We start from the raw sequence: 21336 nt of genomic DNA, 5'->3' as shown, positions 1-21336 counted from the left end.
TGCCTCACAAGCGCAAATAAGGATGGAATTCGGTATGAACAATCAGCTATATGTCCGGCAAGGCCAAATATTAAAAGTTTGGAATAGAGTGAAGAATGATCAGGATAATCAATTGTCTATAGCTTTGTGGAGAGAGGTGAAAGATAACCAGAAACTGCAAGCGTGGAAATACCTAAACAACGCAAAAGAAGAATTTGGAATATCAGCAATCTGGGAAAACACAATAACGCAGGAAAGCTTTAAAAAAACAATCAATAAGCTGGTTACTCACCTATCGCTGCTAAAAGACAAAGCTCTATTAGTAAAACGTAAGCACTCATGGCCAATCATAAACGGCTACAAAAAAAAACAAGTCCAACCATACCTTCATACTGCATGGTCAGTCCAAAGTAAGCGAACATTTATAGGAGCACGCTTTGGTCTATGGCCAGGTTTATGTCATCTTCCACCCTGGAAGTCAAACGAGGGGCATACGTTATGTAGACTGTGCAAGGGGGGAAAAGAAGACATTGTGCATTTGGTATGTCTGTGCCCTGCCATAGACTCAGAAAGGAGGTTAATCCTCAGGAGGTTGTTTAACGCACGAGAAATAAGAACCTGTAGACAAGCAATAATGGCGTGCTTAAACCCGAATGACCTACCAATGAATGTTGCTTTTGTAAAAATGTTAAATGTGATTGCCAAAAGTCTTAACAAAAATTTTATCTAGTTATATTTTTCTCTTTTTCTCTCTTTTTTTAATGACATTTACTATTTGCATGATGTTTTAAATGTGTATTGATGCTGATATTTTCTCTAAGGTCACATTTTTGTAAGATTTTAATTAATCAAACAAATAAACTTAAACTAAACTAAACTAAATGCTTCATATTAGTTTCTTAAATACCTACCAGCAATGTTTCTTTCGAGGTGCCCTTTTATGGGAGAAGAAAAATATGATGAAGCCGTGGAAAAGTAATAGGTGCCTCTTAAAAGGTATTCAGCCTTAAATAGATGCCCGTATGAAGGAGGAAGAGTCCACTCGAAGTTCCAGGGCTTTCTGGAAAGGTATTCTGGTTAACTCTAGGATGTTGCTATTCCCATATTGATATTTGTGCACATGACTTGGTATATAGTTTGGATTCAGGAATGTTCTCACAATGTTTAGTAAATAGTAAGCTAGCTTACCCTACGTGTTTCCTTCTCACCCCAGTCTTTGGAATGGTGGTGGAAGCGATTATGTGCTTTTTAACATAAGGAAATCATTGATGACTCATTTTTCCATTTCAGATCTAGTAAGCTATATGACTGTATAATCCTGGCCAACTGTTTATTGACTTTTCAATTTGTTGTTATTTTGTAAATATAAAGTTGAATTGAAAAAAGTCGGTCAGCGCCTCTGCATGATCAGTACTAAGGGGAAATGATCTTTCTGGGACACTTTTAAGAGCTTTGAGCAGTCGGCCTTCTGGCCCGAATAAAGTACATTCTCCTTACCTGTGTGTACTTGTAGAGTGCTGTCAAGGTGTTAAGTGTGAGCGATGTTGGAGAGAACAGAGACCCAATAAACACCGCCAGATTGTGTTTCCTTACACAGTTGTAATTGGGGAACCTCTTGTACTCCTGGGATAATAGCCAGAGACCCTGCAGCATTGTGAGTCCTAAACTGGTGCAAGAGTCATATATTTCGAAACCAAGGGTAATATTTGGTAAAATATTTTCGTTTTTGTTGATCTCTTCAACGGCATATGCAAACGCCATCTGGTGTCTCAAGTACCGAAAACTGAAGCTGCGGAAAACATGAAGAAACAAATTAATGTCATAATGTCTCAGTTACTGTACTTCTGCTAAATGAATTGTGAGTAGGGTTCAGATTGCTTTATTCGATTTTTGTTTAAAATCATAAAAGCGTACAATTAAAAAAATACAATCATGATTAAAAAGAAACATACATATGAAGTCACAAATTATCTGCGAGATAAAAAATGAAAAACATTTGCTCACTCTGTAAATATGACTATCTTGGTAATAACATACTTTACAGGATTCGTGATAACAGTTCTTACAATACATCAAAAAGAGAGTTAATAGGGGTTGCAGTACTTAAGATTGTTATACGGTAGATCAAAACTGTTAAGCGCGGGGATACTACGGCACTGCGGTACGCAAACTCCTCTACCCATCCTGGTATTATCCTCAGCCTTGGTCTGGGGGCTGGGATATATGAGGTGCTTGGGTAGAAATCGTGAAGGTCCCAGGTAGATATGGGACCATCACCTTCTTTGAATGGCCAAGTTTGGAGGTATGGAACAATATGTCTACTCCTAAATCTTATTAGTACCAAGTCACCAGTGATGTCTTTTGGGAGGGGACCTAACCAGCCCACTCTCCTCACACTCATGATCCTTCCGCCAAGATCATGGGGCAAGGGTCTATTTTTTGATAGCCAAAACTTGACCTTATTTAACAGGTCATGTTGTCTCTCTTATTTTCCCTGTTTGAGTTGTGGGACTCCCGAGAGGACGCACACAAAAGGAGCGGCCTCTGGAGGTAGATGAATTCGGGAAACCCTATTACGGTCTACTCTGGTAACAATATTGTGCACTATAGTGGGTTTAAGAGGGGCTTTAGGAACATTTGGGGGCAAAGAGGAGGAAACTATTGCTTGGGTTTGGGCAGCTTTGTTTTGTGTGGTTGGTTTAGGCACGTTCAGGGGGCAATTGACGAGGGATGATTAGATATTGTAACTTTGGTAGAAGGTAACAAATTAAGTTTAATTGTTTCCTCAATCCCTGTCAGTCTATCCCCCAAGGTGTTAATTTTGTCAATCAGGGGGTATATAATAGATTTGATCAGTTGTTCGATCATAGACAATAAAGCCATCTGGGAAGTGGGTGCTAGGTCGTCTGATTTATTAGCCACCTCTGGATTTAGGGGGGAATTGGTAGGAGACAAAGTTGGACTTGGGAGCCCCTTTTGTAATTTTTGTATTTTAGATTGACTCCCATTATATTTGTCCCCGTCATGCTTCCTTTTGGCAGATGTAGCCCGAACGGCTACTATACTTTGAGTATTGGCTTTTGCGAAAATAGAGAAGGGTTCCAGCACACTCTCGTTAGGGGTTGACGGGTTAATATTGTTTGGCGGGGTGGGTAATCCTGCTGGGGCATACCTAGTCTTACATAGACTGTTTAGTTCCTCCAACAATGAGAGGCTACACCCTGTACTGGTTATTTGTGAAGAGGATTGATTACTGGTTAGGCTGTCTATAGGCTGGTTGGAATTTTTTTCAACATCTCTACGCGTAGGTAACAGTGTACTATTTGTGTTCATGTCTATCGTCCTAGGCAAGAATCCGGTGGTAACCCCCTTGCGGATCATAGTATGGAATGGAGGTAATAAAGTTAATAAAGTTTATAAGGCAGGTGCTACTGTCCAGTACAAAAACGTCAATCAGTAGCTTTACCTCCTCACGAAAGGCCAAGGGGGGTGGCCCATCCCGTCCTCCTCAGGCCTCTGAGGGCCACAGAGGGACCGCCCTTTGCCCGGGCTTAGCCCGGCGCGTCCCGCGCTCGTCCTCACGGGACGAAGGAGCAGGCGAGTCTTTATGCGCCTCCTGGCACATGGGAAATGCGCAATCTGCCCCTGTGGCTCCTGGGGCTTGCAGTCAGTGTGATCCGGGGCGCTGGACCGGCGGAGCGAAGCCCGGCCAGTCGGTGAGGGCGGGGGGCGTAGCTAAGCCCGGCCGCGAGGGAAGGAAACAGCACAGCAACGAACACCATGGGACTCTGCAACAGGCGAGTCTTTATGCACCTCCTGGCGCGTGGGAAATGCGCAATTTGCCCCTGTGGCTCCTGGGGCTTGCAGTCAGTGTGATCCGGGGCGCTGGACCGGCGGAGTGAAGCCCGGCCAGTCGGTGAGGGCGGGGGGCGTAGCTAAGCCCGGCCGCGAGGGAAGGAAACAGCACAGCAACGAACACAAACTGTTTGTTGATTTCTGAGTAAGAATTAGATGCCATAAGTAAGAAAACTAGACTATTCGTTGTGCAGGATGTGAGGCCTCCATAAGTAGTAGGACCACAACTACCCCCTCCCTGGGAAACAAGCAACACATTGTAGCACTTGTAGCACTTGACTCTCTCGGGGTAGCAGAGCAGGGCAGTCCAAGACTTCCTCAGGGGACGTGGTGATGGGCTAGTAATCACCATTCACTGGCACAGAACAATACCACTCAATAAATGGTTGCCCAGTCAGTGCTTTCTCTTTAGAAAAGGAAAAGTACATTTATTACACTCACACAACTTAATACTATGCAGTAATTTACAAATGTATAGATGGTGGAAATACCTTGGATGACATTACATTTGAACTTTAAATGGTCATGACCCTAAAACTCACAGTACCCCCTTCCATTTCATATAGCACATTGTCATAGCGGGCTTATTGGTATTATTAAGGTTACTACATTTAAAGACCAAGTACTAAATGTTAAAATGCATCATTCTATCACTGACTTCAGTAACATGTTTCCCTCTGCAATCATTATAATCAACAAAGAATTGCAATCTTTATGAAACATTACTGTCAACAATTTATTTGAGTAAAGCATTGTAATGCAATATTACATCGTCCCCTCCTAGGATCGTTGAAAGATAATGAACCTTGCGTCAACCAGGGGTATTTTCAGGAATTGTAGTAGAGCTCTACCCACTACATTTTCTTGACTGGGGTCAAAGGTCAAATCATTTTCCTTGCGATATCTTTGGCCCATAGGGCCATTTTGCACACACTATTGGGCTCATTTTGCTCCAGGTTCCCAGCCTGTCTCCTTTTCTTGGTCTGTGAAGCGGGATATGTCCATTACAATGCAGGCATTACATCGCAAATCTGTTACAACAAAACTTTTCCAACACAAGTGCCTTTGCATCGCATGCATTACAACGCATGCTATTACAACACATGCCATCACAATGCATTATAAGGTTAGTAATGGAGAATTTTAAGTTTTAGTGTGGGTATGGGTTTTGGGGTAGTTGGGAATAGTAATTTGTACCCCTACGCTATCCAACACTTTCCCTACTGTTGCACTCACTGAAGTGGGAATTGCCATTTTTACCCCTACGCTATCCAACACTTTGCCCACTGTTTCACTCACTGGAGGGGGAATAGTAATGTTTCCCCCAAAACTATCCAACACTTTCCCTACTGTTGCACTCACTGGAGTTGGAATAGTAGTTTTTACCCCTACCCTATCCAACACTTTCCCTACTGTTGCACTCACTGGAGGGGGAATATTATTTTTTACCTCTACGCTATTCAACACTTTCCCTACTGTTGCACTCACTGGAGTGGGAATAGTAATTTTTACCCCTACGCTATCCAACACTTACCCTATTGTTGCATTAAAAGTATTATGCATTGTTTTGGAATTCGTTGTAATGGTAAATTTAAAAAATGCGTTGTAATGGTATGCGTTGTAAAATCATGCAATATAATGGTAGTTACATTGTAAAAACTGTGATGTAAAAACTTGCATTGTAATTGTTTGCGTTGTAACGTCATATATTCCTCTGAAGCTCCTCTCCTTATGCTGGGTGCATAAGTACAGATCTTGCCCAACTCATTCTTGAGGGTTATAAGGGAACCAGCTTTCCCTGTCCCGTAGAGACTCACTGGTCTTTGGGTCGACTGTAGGCAGAGTCCTTAGTCTATAAGGGTAACAGGGGGCTTGCATTCCAGTTGTCCATGATGTTGGCGCCACCCAATTACAGTGTCCAAATCTCTCCCTTGTTGAAGACCTTTTTATTGGGTGTAAAGTTCTAGAAGCCATGCACCACTGGCCAAACCTGGGGTGCCAAATCACTCTCCACCTTTGTCTCAACCCTCCTGCACAGCAATATGTTATGTTGTTATGTTATGTAATGTTATGTTAACAGGCATTTGTAGAGCACAGCTATCACTCCGAGGAGCATTGTGGCACTAAGCAGATTGCTTGGTAGACAGGGTAACTGAGGGTGGAGAAAGGATTTAGATAAGTGCTCTGCATAGTGCGTCAGGGGCTGTAAAAATCCAAGTTTTCATGGCCTTCCTGAAAAGAGTTTCTGATTGGATAAAATGAAGGTGATTGGGGAGTTGGTTCCATGCTTTGGAGCCAATCACTGCGATTGACTTCCCCCATTTAGAGACACATGCAACAACAGGGGGTTTTAGCAGATTGGCATTAGATGATCTAAGAGTACGGTGTGGTACATAACGCGCAAACCTGGGCCGGAGGTAGTGAGGGCTAGACGAATGGAAGATTCTAAAGGTAATTATCAGGATCTTGAAAATCTGTACTAGGCGGGCAGCTGCTTGTTGTCCCATCTGGAATTTTTGTAGGACCGACTTTTTGCCACCTGAATAGAGGCTGTTGCAGTAGTCCAGTCTAGATGTAATTATGGCCACTGCAACTGCTTGCCTCGCCGTACAGGGGAGTAAGTCAAATAACTTTTTAAGAGATTTTATCATATGAAAGCAGGTCCCAGATACTGCTAATGATTGCTGGTGGAAGGATAGTGGTGTGTCAAATTTGACGTCTACATTTCTGGCTACCTTTAGGATTGTAAAGTTTTTATTAATTTTACAACACCCTTCACCTACTTCCATTGGCCGGCGAGGTAGCAGAAAGTTAGGGCGAGTGGTAGAGGGGGCGGAAGGGGAGGGGGAAACATAATCAGACATCATTGATGAACAATGAATAAAGAAAACAATACATGCTTGTATTACATTGATAGTAATCATCACTCTTTCTCTTTCCCTAAATCTGCCATGGGGGAGGTGGGCGTAATCTGCAGTATACGCAAGTATATTAGACATGTGAGTTCCTGGTACACTCCTGAAAGATGCTTTATACATGTTTCCCATTTTTTCTCGAACTTGGGTAAGGTGTGAATGATAAATGCTGTCAATTTCTCCATCCCCAATAAGTCACAAAGCTTGTGAAGCAAAGCTGCATGCGTTGGGACAACATCGGGGCCCCATTTTGATAGCAGGACTTCCTTTGTCGCACATAGTGCTAAAGTGATAGCCTTTCCCTTATTAGAATGTATTAGATAGGTTTGTGTATTGGGTAGTCCTAACAGGACATAGCTAGGAAAACAGAGCATTTTGGTATCAAACATCTGATCAATATCAGCCAAGACCTCCCTCCAATACCTATGTAACTTGGGGCAGTGCCATAACAGGTGGGTGAGCGTGCCTGATTGAGCGAAATGCCACCAACATGTGTCTTCTCTTCCTTTTTGCCAGTGAGCCAGACGAGCTGGGGTATAGTACCAGTAGTGCGCTAGTAAACAGTGTCTCCTTGCCGGACGCTCTGGTAGCGAAACTGGGCATGTGGTATAGGATGTCCGTCCATTCTTTGACGGTAAAACGGCGCTCGCACTTCAGCTCCCATCTTTTCCTCGAAGGCGTTTGCAAGGGGGTGCTCTGTGTATTTAGAAAGGAATAGAGGTTGGATAAAATGCGGGAGTCCTCCTCTCTGGATAAAAGACAGCGTTCAAATGAAGTCAGTTGCCTGCTGGCATGTTGCCTAATATTGGGAAGTGGTTTTGAACAACAGGGGCAACCCTAGTACCTGAACCAGGGGTTAAATAATACTGGAATCCAAACAGTGGTTCAAGTACAACATTAAAGTGAGAAGGGATTTGAAACAAAAGGAACTAAATCCTAAGCATATTTAGTAAAAACAGAAAAAAGAGAAAGCCCAGAAACTAGTGCTGACCAACTAATAAAACACCCAAAATCCATGTACAGTTAATAGCTTTTTAGATTTATAAAATGTATTGTCAATTTTTTTTGTATACATAAAACAATAATGGCGCTCACAAAGTTACACAAACAATGTTACAATTATAAACAGTGAAATGTGTAAATAAAAAAAAGTGGCAGAGGAAAAACTACAAAGACATGGTTCAAAACAAAACAGAAACACAAAACAAAATATGTATCCTCTTCCTTTAAGGCCACATATCAGCGTTGACGGCGTTTCGACCTGTAATTAATTAAAGGGCCATCATCAGGACAGAACTTCAAACATTAGAGCGTCCACTGGATATCAATAAAATATCTGTAATAAAATATACATGGGTCTCAGAAAACTGATATTATATATGACCATAGGCAAAATAAATGAATCACTCATAAAGCCTGAAGACGTAAACAGCTGAGTATGTGATATACCCGAAGAACAGAAAACAATGAGAAAAGTGCTTATCACCAAAAAGTGCAATGCAAAAATGAAAAAATTAGAAATGAGTGCATTAGATATAGCTGCAGGTAAACACAGAGAGTAATTTGATCAAGAGAAATAACCTATATTAGCAAAAGTAAGTACTCCAAGAGGGAGGTGCATCAATCAAGCAACCTTCAAAACAACAATCACAAAACCAACTCTATCAAAATGAAAACAGGGAAAAATTAATATAAACCCATAGTTCAATGTATAAAGGAAAAAGAATGGGATTGACTGTATATTGACGGGGGAAGGAAGATGGTGGACTAACGTCGCTGCGTATCTCAGCTCCGCAAAGCTCCCGGCTGGCTATCTTGCACGGCGATGTGAGGGACAAGTCGGATAGAAGGTTTACTTACACCTACTGCCAGCAAGGATTCGGCTTCTTTTGAGCTGTCCCAGATTTTGCTGCGGACGCTGTAAATGCTTGGACTTGGCTGCAGTCTCTGGCGGTACTGGCGGACATCGAGGAGAGTCGGCTGGCATGCCTGCTTGTCAACTAGCTCTCGCTGCTCCTTTGGATTGGGGATCTACTGGCCGTGCCTTCCTGAGCGAGGGACAGCGCTAAGGGGGGTATGGAACTGCCGAAAAACGCAGCGAAAACTGCCCGTGCTACTCGGTTAGCTGGTTTACAAGCCCCTCTGCCGGGAGAGGATAACTTGAAGAGTGGACTTAAAGCTTCTTCGCCAAGAGCCGGTACACCTGCATTGCGGCTCCTAGAAGCAGGTAAGGCGGCCGAGCTGATTTTGGAGGGAGAGCTCCGCGTTCAAACAGCGGATGTTATTGTAATTGCATCGCTACTTTGTAGCGGGGCTTCCAAAGATACCTTGGAGACTGATTTTGAGAATGAGCTATTCCCCGAGGACTCTGTGGAGAGTGCAGAAGAGGAGCCAGAAGGGGGGGGGGGCGAGCTGTCTGCAAGGCGGGATCAGGGGGAGACCACAGACTTGGGAGAGTCTCTGCTTATTCAAGAGGAGGACATTATAGAAAGGCCTGTTACGAGGAGCAATGGCACTGATGGGGGTGGATAGCAGATTAACGAGGAGATTAATGGAGAGAGTCCCTGTACTATCTAGCAAAACTGTGATGTGTTTAGCCCTGAGGCGGATATGTTTAAGGGTACTCAAGTGAGTCAAATGAGCCAAGGCAATGCCTCTGGGTAATCTGAGGCGAGTGCTAAACTTAAAACGAAAAATAAATGTTTAAATACACCTGGCGCAGTGGTGGAGGTAGAGGCTTCAAACTCAAGGAGAAATCAAGAGGGTTCACAAAAATCCCCTAATACTTCAGAGGGGAACCCAAAAAAGAATAATAGCTGAAAACCCCTTAAAATTACTAAACCCCGTAAGAAATCTATTGACCCACAAGGGGCTAGCTGGTACAATAGCTCTGGAGCTCGCCGTGGAGGAAGCCTAGAGAACAGTCCACTCAGGAAATGGGTTCAAGCAAAGGGAGAGGTCAAGGCACTGATTTCTCGCCTGTCTGGCTCCGGCTCTGGTTTGATAAGGGGTCAAGGTACGGGGGGTACAGCCAGTAATTAAAATAATGAGGTTAATGGAGAGCAAATGATATCCCCGACCTATACCCTAATTAATTCTGCAGGTTAATCTTTTCAAAGCAGCCTAGATAGTCTGCCCGGACCCAGTCAGGATTAGCTAATAAAGTTCAGACAGCTTCACTGGGGGCTGAGTGTGAGATGGAAGGAGAACAGCTTATAACGAAGGAGCCATCATTGGCAGTAATATTGCAGGCCTTGAAAGCACAACGGTGTGAAGCCCAGGACCACCATGCGCAGATTAGAGCTGACTATCTCAGCATTAAGCTTTCACTGGATGAAGTGACAGGCACAGTGGCTAGCATCACAAAGGATGTGATCGAGCTACAAAGTAGAGTAGCAGAACCAGAGGAGTGAGTCACTTCTATTGCGCAAACCGTCCAGTCACATGATGTAGAGCTCCAGGCTTGCCAAGCTAAAATTGAGGATCTGGAAAACAGGCAAAGGCGGAATAACCTAAGATTATTTGGGGTTCCGGAGGGTAAGGAGGATGCCGATCCCCGAGCATTTGTGGTCCAACTACTCCAAAGGGCATTCCAGATCTATCGGACTGGGACTGTCAAGTTCAAAGAGCACACAGGCTCCCTCTAACTACACAGAGGCCAAATACCCGGTACCCTCACCCCATTTTGATTTTCTGTGGGAACTTTTTGCTGAGGCAATCATTGTCCTTTAAGGCTCGCCCCAACTCACCAGTAGTAGTAGACTCCTTATCAATATTTTTTAGAACTGATTTTAGCCAAGCTATTATGGAAAAAAGATGGAAAATGAGACAGCTCATTGACCCACTTAAAGCGACAGGGGCTCAAGTGTTCCTGCAAGAACCTGCCAGGTTGAAAGTTATCAAAGATGGATAGCCACTATTTTTTGTTTCGGATGCGGAGGCTAAGCTGGCACTAACCAAATGGCAGACGGCGTGAACATTTGCCATGAACGAACACTAGGCGGGACTGCTTGGAATATGTTGAATTCTATAATCCTGTATTTTTTAATGTTTGGCACTTTTGTTTTTGTGCCTCGGTATAAGCATCAGGGGAAGAGTAGATTAGAATTATATAGAGACTGGGCCTGGGTGGCTTTGGGGGTAGTAAGGGCTTAAGTATGCTCATATCTCTCTTACTTATGTTTATGACCGTGAGGGGCCAGCTGGGGTCGGGCTTTGTGGGGCACTGAGACTCAAGCTGCCATATCCAGCGGCACCTGTGGGGGAAGGTGATTCCTTCTTTAGGAACCGGGGAGGGGATGGGTAGGTTGGTTTTGAGGGGGGGTTTGAAGGGTATTGTAGGGTGGGAGCGGGGTATAAAAAGGGTGGAAAAAGTCAAAAAGAAGGTTTACATTCTTATTTTAGGTGGTGGGAATTCAGCGGTTACCATTATTTTTGTTTTGAGGGTTGGTAATTTACTTAAACAGGTATGGCATTGATTAGGTGTTTATCTTGAATTGTGGCTAGACTGAATAGGGGTCTTAAAAGACAACTAGTATGAGAGGAGCTCAGGGCATATAAACCTCATTTAGTACTTTTAACAAACACATCTAGCATTTAAAGATCCGAGTTTTCTCGAACAGCTGGGATTCCAGAATATAATATGTTTCTCTCAAAATGTGTCAATCAGAGGGGCTGCCATCTTAGTGTCTAAAACATTAGACTGTCAAGTTCATAAGGTGCTAGCAGAACAAAGAGGAAGATGGGCTATTGCTCAAATTGAGATTGATACTGGGAGATATTTTTTTGTGTTATATATGGTCCCAAAGTTGACGACGCAACAATATTTAATGATATCTGTTTAGAATTAGTGGAATGGCAGGGGGAGGTGGTTTTGATGGGAGATTTTAATTGTGTTATTAATTATGGTATGGACTCTACTAACCGGCCACTTGCCCTAAGAATGACAAAGGTGAGAGCTTCTATATTAGAACTTGGGCAATTACCTTCACTCCAGGATGTATGGCGTTCTCTGTACCCAACTACACAGAGATATACGTACTACTCTGCGCCACATTGGCAGTACTCTAGGATTGACATGGCCTGTGTTTCGGATGCTATCTTGGTGGGGGCAGACATGGAGATCTGTCCCAGGATTACATCTGACCACAACCCCATAATTCTTTCTTTTCGGGATAACTACACTCCTAAAACTGCTTGTGTATTTACCTTTCCACTGTATTTGGTTACAGATTCTGAGTTCTTGGTATTCAGTGCTAAAAAAAATCTCGGAATATCTTACAGATAATATAGGGGCCGCCCCGCTTTGGGTTGTATGGGATGCTATGAAAGCATTTATTAGGGGAGTCACTCAACAGTTTGTCTGCCAACAGAATAAGGAACGGGAGATAGGAACTAAGGATGCTTATCAAAAGCTTATCAGTTGTGAGCTTCAGCATGCTGAGGCCGTTCGTCTACAAAAGCTAGATCAAGATTCTTTGTATGTTTCCCTTCTAGAGTAGAGGGCAGTGATAAATAGTGTTTTGAAAGAAAAAGTAGCGGCTTGCTTTACTAAGCATAAGACATTACAATATGAATATGGGAATAGGATAGGGAAAGTTTTAGCTCACCAACTTATGGATAATCGTCTTAAAACTAAGATTAAGGCTATTAAGAGCGAGTGTGGCGCTATTTATAGATGCCCGCAGGAGATAGCTAATTAGTTTTCTATCTTTTATCAGCAACTGTATTCCCCAGTTCCATCACAAGACTTAACTGATATGCAGCGCTACTTACAAGGGAACAATCTGCCGACTTTGACAGAAGAGGATTCTCTGTTACTAGAGCAGGAGATTACAATGGAGGAGGTACTGGAAGCGATTGGGGGGCTATCTTCAGGAAAGGCGACTGGGGACGATGCTCTCCTGGCACAGCTCTATAAGTGCTGTAAAAGCCCCCTGGCCCTGGTGCTTCGAGATGTAATCTCCCAAGTTGGGATCACTGGACGAGTTCCAGATTCATGGAATATGGCCAATATAATCTTAAAAAAAAAAAGATAAATCCCCAGAGGAACGGGCTTCGTACCGGCAGATTTCCTTAATAAATGCAGACGCAAAGGTGTCTGCTAAGATATTGGCTGCCCGGTTAGCTCCAATGATGGCCAGCCTGGTTTCTCCCCAGCAGCATGGGTTTATTCATGGGAGAGATACTACTGCCCATGTTAACACGGCAATAGCAGCTTTTGATGCTGCGGGGAAGTTAAAAACACAACGGGCATGGTTTAATTGGATGCAGAATAGGCATTTGACCGGGTGGCCTGGGAATATCTCTGGGCAACACTCACTGAATTTGGGAATAAGGAAAATTTTCGGAAACTGGTCTTGGCTATGTATCATAATCTGATGGCTAGGGTACAGTACTTAAATGTTAAAACTATCCCTTTTTCCATCCGGCACGGTATGAGGCAGGGCTGTCCTCTTTCCCGTCTTTTATTTGCTCTTTATATAGAGCCATTTATTCGGGCACTGCTGCGTAATAATTTGATTTGCCCGCTGAATATTGGACAGCGTCCCCTTAAACTTACGGCCTATGCCGAAGATATAGCCATTTTTATGGAAAACCCAAGAGAGGCTATAGAAAATATTAACAGAGAGGCAAAGCGGTTTGGACGCTTGAAGGAGCCTGCCCAAGACCTACATATCTCGGGGTAAAACATTTGTCTAAAATTAGCTCATATTTTCATTAAATTATGATTTTCTACTAACTACAGTTACTAAGCAACTGAAGTTGTGGCACAAACTTCCATTAAGCATCTTAGGCAGATGCAATGTTATAAAAATGAAGATACTTCCTAAATTTCTTTATCTTTTTAGGTCCATTCCACTACGAATTCCTAATGCGTTTTTTAAGAAGCTAGAAAAGGGTTTTGAGCAGCTTCATTTAGGGCTACAAGAAGTCAAGGCACACTATTGGATTGGTGACTTAGACCTCCCAATTTTACATTTTATTTTTGGGCCGCTTTTGTTGGCCGCCTACGCAGCCTCTTGAACCCCGAGCAAACAGATTTTTGGCATTGGTTGGTCCTAGGGGGTGAGAGTCAGATGTTTTTATATCGAATTAATGACCCTAACTATTTTAAACGTGTACGATTAAAGACTATTATAGATTGTGTACATATCTGGCCGGGCATTAAACTTAGACTTTCTCTATCTCTCGTACACAGCAGACTTCCTCTGTGGGGAAATTCAATGCTGCCTGGAATATTTCAAGATGGTATGGCTAGCCAGTGGGCTAGGTATGGGGTGTACTCTTTGGGACAACTATATGATTGTAATGGTTTTAAGACATTCGAGAATCTCCAGATGATGTTTGATATCCCCCAATGCCTGTTTTTCAAACATTTACAGGTTAGGGATTACTTTGTTAGAAACTTAGCAGTTCGGAGTGTCTCTGGATCAGATATGTGGGAGTGTATGTACACTTAGACCCGGCAGGCCACCATTAGCAAGACGTATCAAATTATTTGCCAGAGCAGAGCAGAGGGCTGTGAGAAATTGGCTTCCAAGGGGAGTGAGATTCTGGCGGAAAATATTACTATAGAGACTATGAAGATAGCTTTGGACACTATTACCCACTCCGTCCACTCTGTGAACTTACGGCTGCAGCAATTTTAGATAATTTGTCTACTTTATTATACCCCTGAAAGGATTGCCAGATGGTCTCAAGGTGGAGCAGGTTGGGGGGATCCATGGAGGGACACAGCAGAACTGCCCTAAATGCGGGCTTTATGCTGCTGGCATTGTTCATATGTTTGTTATGTGTCCTACCTTAAAGTCGTTCTGGGATAAGATTTCAGTAGCAATTAGAGCTAGACTTGGCGGGGATCCCATGCTTTTGATAAGGGAAGAATGTTAGGGTACATGGAAGATTGCAGTCAGAATAGGCCCTTATTGACAATTATGCTGGTTGCTGCCTGGCTGGCGATAGCTAGAGCCTGGATCTCTCCTAAACCCCCTACCGAGATTGAATGGTGGCTAATCCTTAAAGAAACTGGGGAAAGGGAAAAAGCGCTGGCTAAAGTAAGGGGTATTCATGCTCTGTGAAGGTATGGGTCCATATGGGGCTGCTTAGAAGAGCCGTAAAGCACATGTTAAAAGATTATTGGTTGCCATATGGATATATGGATGTGAAATACTGCAGGAGAGTTCCAATCGATTTGTTTATCTTTTGCTTTGTTTCTGTTTTTTATATTATGTATTTTTCTCTTTGCTGATTGTATGACTGTACTTCTTCTTGACAATAAAAAATAAAAAAAAGACTGCATATGGACATACCTATAGGCAATATCAATGCCACATAGGAAGTAATTAATACTGGTCCTGTAGGCCTTAGTCACCTGGGATATGAAAAAGTTGAGATCTAATGGAGATAGGAACACAAGTAGGGAAAATGATAAAATTGCCAAATTATCCACTCATGGATACAACAGATATATAAAATTCAAAATTCATACTGTACCAACCCACAAGTTAAAAAAATCCACCGGTCATGCTGGAAATAAAAAAGCAGGAAGTGTGCTCATATAAACTGTAAAGATAAACGAAGGGGGAATGCAAATCAAAGCATGACCCACACAAATGTAAATACAGCCGCTATGTGCAAGCCAACATAGTGCATCAATAAAGTGCGTGATAGTAGAATGACAAAATAAATTATACAACATATCTTCGTGAAAGAAGAAAGAAACCTTGCAGACTTGGAAGGAAAGAAAATCACAACTCCCGCAAAGAGATATGTGTGGGAGTGATATTGTCAATAGCTGATATCACACATGCTGTATTACTTAGATCAAAAAGGGGCCTGTATAGCGCTCAAAGGGGCATATTCACAAGGAGCTATCGCCAAATATTGGCCCTTTAATGCAGCCAAAGTTGTGATAAATCTACCTCCCCATTCACAAGCTGGTGTTAACAGGCCACAGCACCAGTTTACCCATGATAGCAGCCGCAAAAAACATCGCCACAGAGGACCCCCGCAAATATTGCTAATGAGATGCAGAGTAGGTGTTCCCGTGCAAAAAGCTGTGACGAAACAACACCTTCTCAACAACCTGGTAGGAACTCCTGTCTACACGCGGGTGGCGGAAGGTGAGCAGTGAGGCCCGGGTGTGCTTCTCAACAACCAGCCAGATCAGTGATAAGAACACAAAACACACCATAAGGCGCATTAGCAGCAGGAAATTAACACCTGCTCTGACCTGGTGTAAAGTCGGCCCACAGCCTGAACCACAAAAGGGAGCACAGCCCAGAGCCACACCTGAAGACAAACAGATGCCATGGAGCAACTGAACATGCAGCAAGGACACACAAGAGGGCCACAACACCCACCGACATCACACCCAGGAACAGCCCTCCCGGGCACCCACCCGACCAAAGACATGTCACATCAGTTACACCTAAACATGTACGAAATAATCCTCCTGATGTCGCACAATCACAACTGGTGACATGTATGTGTTGTCACAGAAATGAGCATCACACATTCAATTTTGAAGCAACCAAGGAAACTTTATTGAAATGAACACTGAAATGAAATGAAGACACATGGCGGCTCCCCTCGGGGCAATCCGTAGGACACAGCCTGCAAGACAAAAAACATTATGAGAAGGTGTGTCTTGCGCACATCAAAGGACAGAAAGAGAGCGATGGAGAGAGAGAGAGAAGAAGAGAGGGGGAGAGAGAGAGAGAAGAAGAGATGGGGAAAGAGAGAGAGAGAGAGGGAAGAGGGGGAAAGAGAGAGAGAAGAAGAGAGGGGGAGAGAGAGAGAGAAGAAGAGAGGGGGAGAGAAAGAGAGAAGAAGAGGGGGGAGAGAGACAGAAGAAGAAGAGAGGGAAAGAGAGAGATAAAAGAATATAGGGGAGAGAGAGAGAGAGAAGAAGAGGGGGGAGAGAGAGAGAAGAAGAGGAGAGAGAGAGAGAAGAAGAGAGGGGGGAGAGAGAGAAGAAGAGAGTGGGAGAGAGAGAGAGAGAGAGAGAAGAAGAGAGGGGAGAGAGAGAGAAGAAAACAGGGGAAGAGAGAGAGAGAAGAAGAGAGGGGGAGAGAGAAGAGAGGGGGAGAGGGAGAGAGACTGCCGCCCCTACGCACCCAGGCCACTCTGGTCACCTGCTGCCACCGGTGTATCTCCAACCACTTGCCGGTATGTATAGCAGTACACCAGGTCACACATCAGAGTCAGAGTCGTCATCTGAAACAGAGTCCAGTCCAGATATATGACTGGCAAAGTACACACACTTGCACAAGAAAACATTGCCCGCCTGCCCATGCACACCCAGGCAGAGTCACCCCAGCCCCTCCCGGCACCCATCGGAGCATGGCCGCCCATGCACACCCGGGCCTCACTGCTCACCTTCCACCACCGGCGTGTAGACAGGAGGTCCTACCACGTTCAGCTGCAAGCCACAAGCCCAGGGCCCGCGGACATGGCACCCTCCACGCCATGCAGCCACACTACGCAGGCCACCAGGTCTCACGTCTGGTGCTGGGTTACTCCATGGCATAGGACATACCACGGCACCCGGCACCATCGCAGGCTGCACACCCGCTCCGCCTAATGGGTGCCACTAACTCTGTGATCCTGGAAGTGAGGCCACGTGGCGGTAGGCCCCCGCAGCCGCTGGCTCTGGCCTACACTGCGGTCCAGCAGGGCACACAAATCCTGAGCAGTCCGGACCGCTCAGCAGCTTAGGTGCCAATGACTCAGTGCACCCAAAGTCACCGTCCCGTGGCGGGTTGCCTGTGCCGGCCGCAATGCACTGTGTGCCACAAACCCTGTACAACCCCAGTCAGCGTCCCGTGGCAAGGTGCCTGTGCCGACTGCAATGCACCCTGTGCCACAAACCCTGTTCAACCCCAGTCAGCGTCCCGTGGCGGGGTGCCTGTGCTGGCCACAATGCACCGTGTGTTACAAACCCTGTTCAACCCCAGTCAGCGTCCCGTGGCGGGGTGCCTGTGCCGGCCGCAATGCACTGTGTGCCACAAACCCTGTTCAACCCCAGTCAGCGTCCCGTGTGGAGTGCCTGTGCCGGCCGCAATGCACCATGTGCCACAAACTAAGGGTGGGCAGCAAATTCCGTTCCGCTGGCGGAACTTGTGAAATTTTGGCATTTACGCGTTCCGCGCGAAATGTCAAAAACGTCCATGATCCGCAGAGGAATGGAATTTGGGGCATGAGATAATTAATAAACCTCACCAGGAAGCACTTACAGATTATAAATAAAGTATAAACTAAGCAGGAGCCTGAGTAGAAGCTCAAATTCAGTAACGCATTAATCAGCCCCAAAAAATCGTGAACTCGGTCAAGGCTGGGCAGGTGTGCTTTCTCCACATATCTACTGTCGAAAATTAGCTGCAATCCTTGATGGAGGTCTTTGCATCCATGAGTTTCTCGAGCGCAATCCCTGTGTAGTTCCTGCGACCAGAAGGCTGCTTTCTCCTCATCTGCTGCTCTGATCGGCCTCTGACCCTTTATAAATAAGAGGTATGTGAACTTGTATTGAAGCCCCGCCCGTTTGAAAACACCCCACACACACTAGCGGTGTGCAACGTCTTCCCGGCATTTCCCCACTATGATGGACATCTCAATCAAGGGACCTCGGCACGAATCGGTGCGTGACAAAGTTACAGACACATGGTCACTGGAGACAACTCTTCTGTCCCTTTACGCAGCTGTATTGTAGGAAAAGCACTATACATTTACCCAACGAGGTAGCACTTACTGATTAGCCAGTAGAAAGTACTCCATCTGAGTAGAGGTATTGCACAAAATGATGGCATCTTCTTGGATAATATGCAGAGCAGGACTCATTCTGGAACGATGCTCCTGTCACAATAATTCAACCTCAACAGGAAGCACTTACAGATATAAATAAAGCAGGTGCCCGAGTTGAAGCTCAAATTGAGTAACAAATTAATCAGCCCAAATAAATCATGAGCTCGGTCAAGGCTGGGCAGGTGTGCTTTCTCCAAATATATACAGTCGAAAATTAGCTGCAAGCCTTGATGGAGGTCTTTGTATGCATGAGTTTCTCGAGCGCAATTCCCGTGTAGTTCCTGTGACCAGAAGACTGCTTTCTCCTCATCTGCTGCTCTGATTGGCCTCTGACCCTTTATAAACAAGAGGCATGTGAACTCGCATTGAAGGCTAGAAGCCCCACCCGTTTGGAAACGCCCCACACACACTATCGGTATGCAACGTCTTCCCGCCATTTCCCCACTTTGATGGACAGCTCACTCAAGGGACCTTGGCACCATTTGGCGCGGTCGCAAAGTTACAGACACACGTGGTCACTGGAAATAACTCTTCTGTCCCTTTACGCAGCTGTAGTGTAGGAAAAAGCACTATACATTTACCCAACAAGGTAGCACTTACTGATTAGCCAGTAGAAAGTACTCCAGCTGAGTAGAGGAATTGCAAAAAATGGTGGCATCTTCTTTGATAAATATGCAGGCCAGGATTCATTCTGGCACGATGCTCGTCTGCCCCTGACTCCCTAAGAGTGACCCTGCATAGATTACAGCGGGCGCAGCAAAATCTCAACGAGCACGTGAAATTTCGCGTGTTCGCAAACATTTCTTGCCATTTCGCTGAATTTTACGTAAGGCAACTCCACAAATTCCGCCCACCCCTACCACAAACCCTGTTCAACCCCAGTCTGCGCCACGTGGCAGGGTGCCTGTGCCGGCCGCAATGCACCGGGTGCCACAAACACTGTTCAACCACAGTCTGCGCCACGTGGTGGTAGGCCCGTGCTGGCCTCAAGGCCTCGGGTCCATCATCCAGTCACCACAGGCAGAGAGTTATGTGACGTCGTCGGCCCCTTATATTTGCGGGGTCACATAACCTGTGATGCCTGTGCCGGATGGGTGTGGTGTGCATGCAAACCTGCCCTAAGGGAGTGGCTGTTACATGCTGACAACTAGACCAGTTACCTGCACACCACCAGCGAGTATGCCTGCGACGGGTAGCAATGAGGGCCCCCCCCCCTCAGAGCATTAGCGGAGTGGTCTGGCCTGCCATACGCTGGAACAGTGCAGGGCTTGCAGAAATGACTCATGGGCACTGGGCGTGGTTCAGTCCATGTCCGCACAAGGAAGTGGCTGATGGGTGTGTCCCTGTTATAGTGTCCACGGGACTCGTTACACGAATTGCTATGTACCACCCTCTGACTGGCATCCCACAGGATGAGCCTCATTGATGCAAGGGAAATCCCTGTTCCTACATTCATTCACACATACATACATGAATTATGAAAGATATGACACAGCAGTGCGTCACTGGATGGTTATTGCACATCCAGTGCAGTTCTGCAGCCCGGGGATGACAAATACTGCGGAACAGGAAGGGTACAGTCTGCAGTCTGGTCGCCATGTCATTGGTCATCAAACAGCATGTGGCAGTCCATGTCATTGTCCAAGGTGAGTGCATCTGAGTGAATCGGGGGTCAGTGGAAGGTCATGAGGCCATGTGTGGGACCAAGCAGGAACAGGCCAGTTGGCGGAAATGAATGCTACTGTGTCCTTCTGATCACAGGCACATCCACGTCCTCGTCCCCGGATGAGTGCCCTGCCCCACATGTGGGTGTTGCTGTACCGGAGGTGGCACTGTGTGCCAGTGACACATCAGGGGCCAGAGGTGGATTGTCAGCCGCACTGTATCCCACTGACACATCAGATGCCGGAGTGGTTAGGCATGCCGCACTGGGAGGCAGAGACACACCAGGGGGCGGAGATGTGGATGGTTTGGGGGCAGCAGCATTCGTCATCGCCACACCCTGTGGCAGCAATGCCATGATGACGATCTGCAAGGCATGGTTGATCCCAGCTACATTTCGCTGATGTGCAGCGATGGCTGCCTTCCTTTCCGCCTCCATCCGCACCACGCCCTCCATGAGCTTCCACATGTGTGCTAGCTCACAGCTGGTATGAAGTTGAAGTTGAAGTGATTTGTTAAGCGCTCTGTTACCAAGCGGTTTCCTGGCACTGGGGGGTTGACACAGCGGAGGGGAGACACCGGAGAGTTACTATGATGGGTAGGCTTGAGAGAAGAGGTGGGTTTTTAGGGCTTAACGAAAATCCAAATAGACAGTTATGGACCTGATAAGCAGGGGGATGGTGTTCCAGAAACGGGGGTCCAAAGTGGAAACCTCATGCCGCCCACTATGGTCCTCCGAAACCGAGGGACGCTGAGGAGGGCCTGGGTGGAAGAGCAGAGGCTGCGGCTGGGGACATAGGAGGTAATCGTGGAGTTAACATAAGCTGGAGCCGTGCCAGCACGGGCCATGAAGACCATGCAGCCCATCTTAAATAGGATCTCTGCAGAATGGGTAGCCAGTGAAGTGACTTAAGGAAGGGAGTAGTGCGATGGAACTTGGGAAGCCGGTAGATGAGACGGGAGGCTTGATTCTGTATGGACTGAAGGCGCTGCAGCTCATAGGCAGGAATGCCCACGTACAGACAGTTCCCATAGTCCAAACAGGACATGATAATGGCCTGGATAATGAATTTGAGGGCTTCGAAAGAAAAAAAACGGGAAATCTTACGAATAACTCTAA

The 21336-nt window shown here is 45.5% G+C and overlaps 1 pseudogene; it reads right to left on the bottom strand.

The window, feature by feature from the left end:
* LOC147748340 (vomeronasal type-2 receptor 26-like) overlaps window positions 1-20685 on the bottom strand; it is a 240085-nt pseudogene extending 219400 nt beyond the window's left edge.
* Window positions 20686-21336: the final 651 nt, after the last annotated feature.

This window comes from Lissotriton vulgaris, chromosome 1_1, assembly GCF_964263255.1.
Source record: "Lissotriton vulgaris chromosome 1_1, aLisVul1.2, whole genome shotgun sequence".
Taxonomy (NCBI): Eukaryota; Metazoa; Chordata; class Amphibia; order Caudata; family Salamandridae; genus Lissotriton; species Lissotriton vulgaris.
Note: the sequence above shows the minus strand (reverse complement) of the source record. Positions and strands in the feature narration are given on the sequence as shown.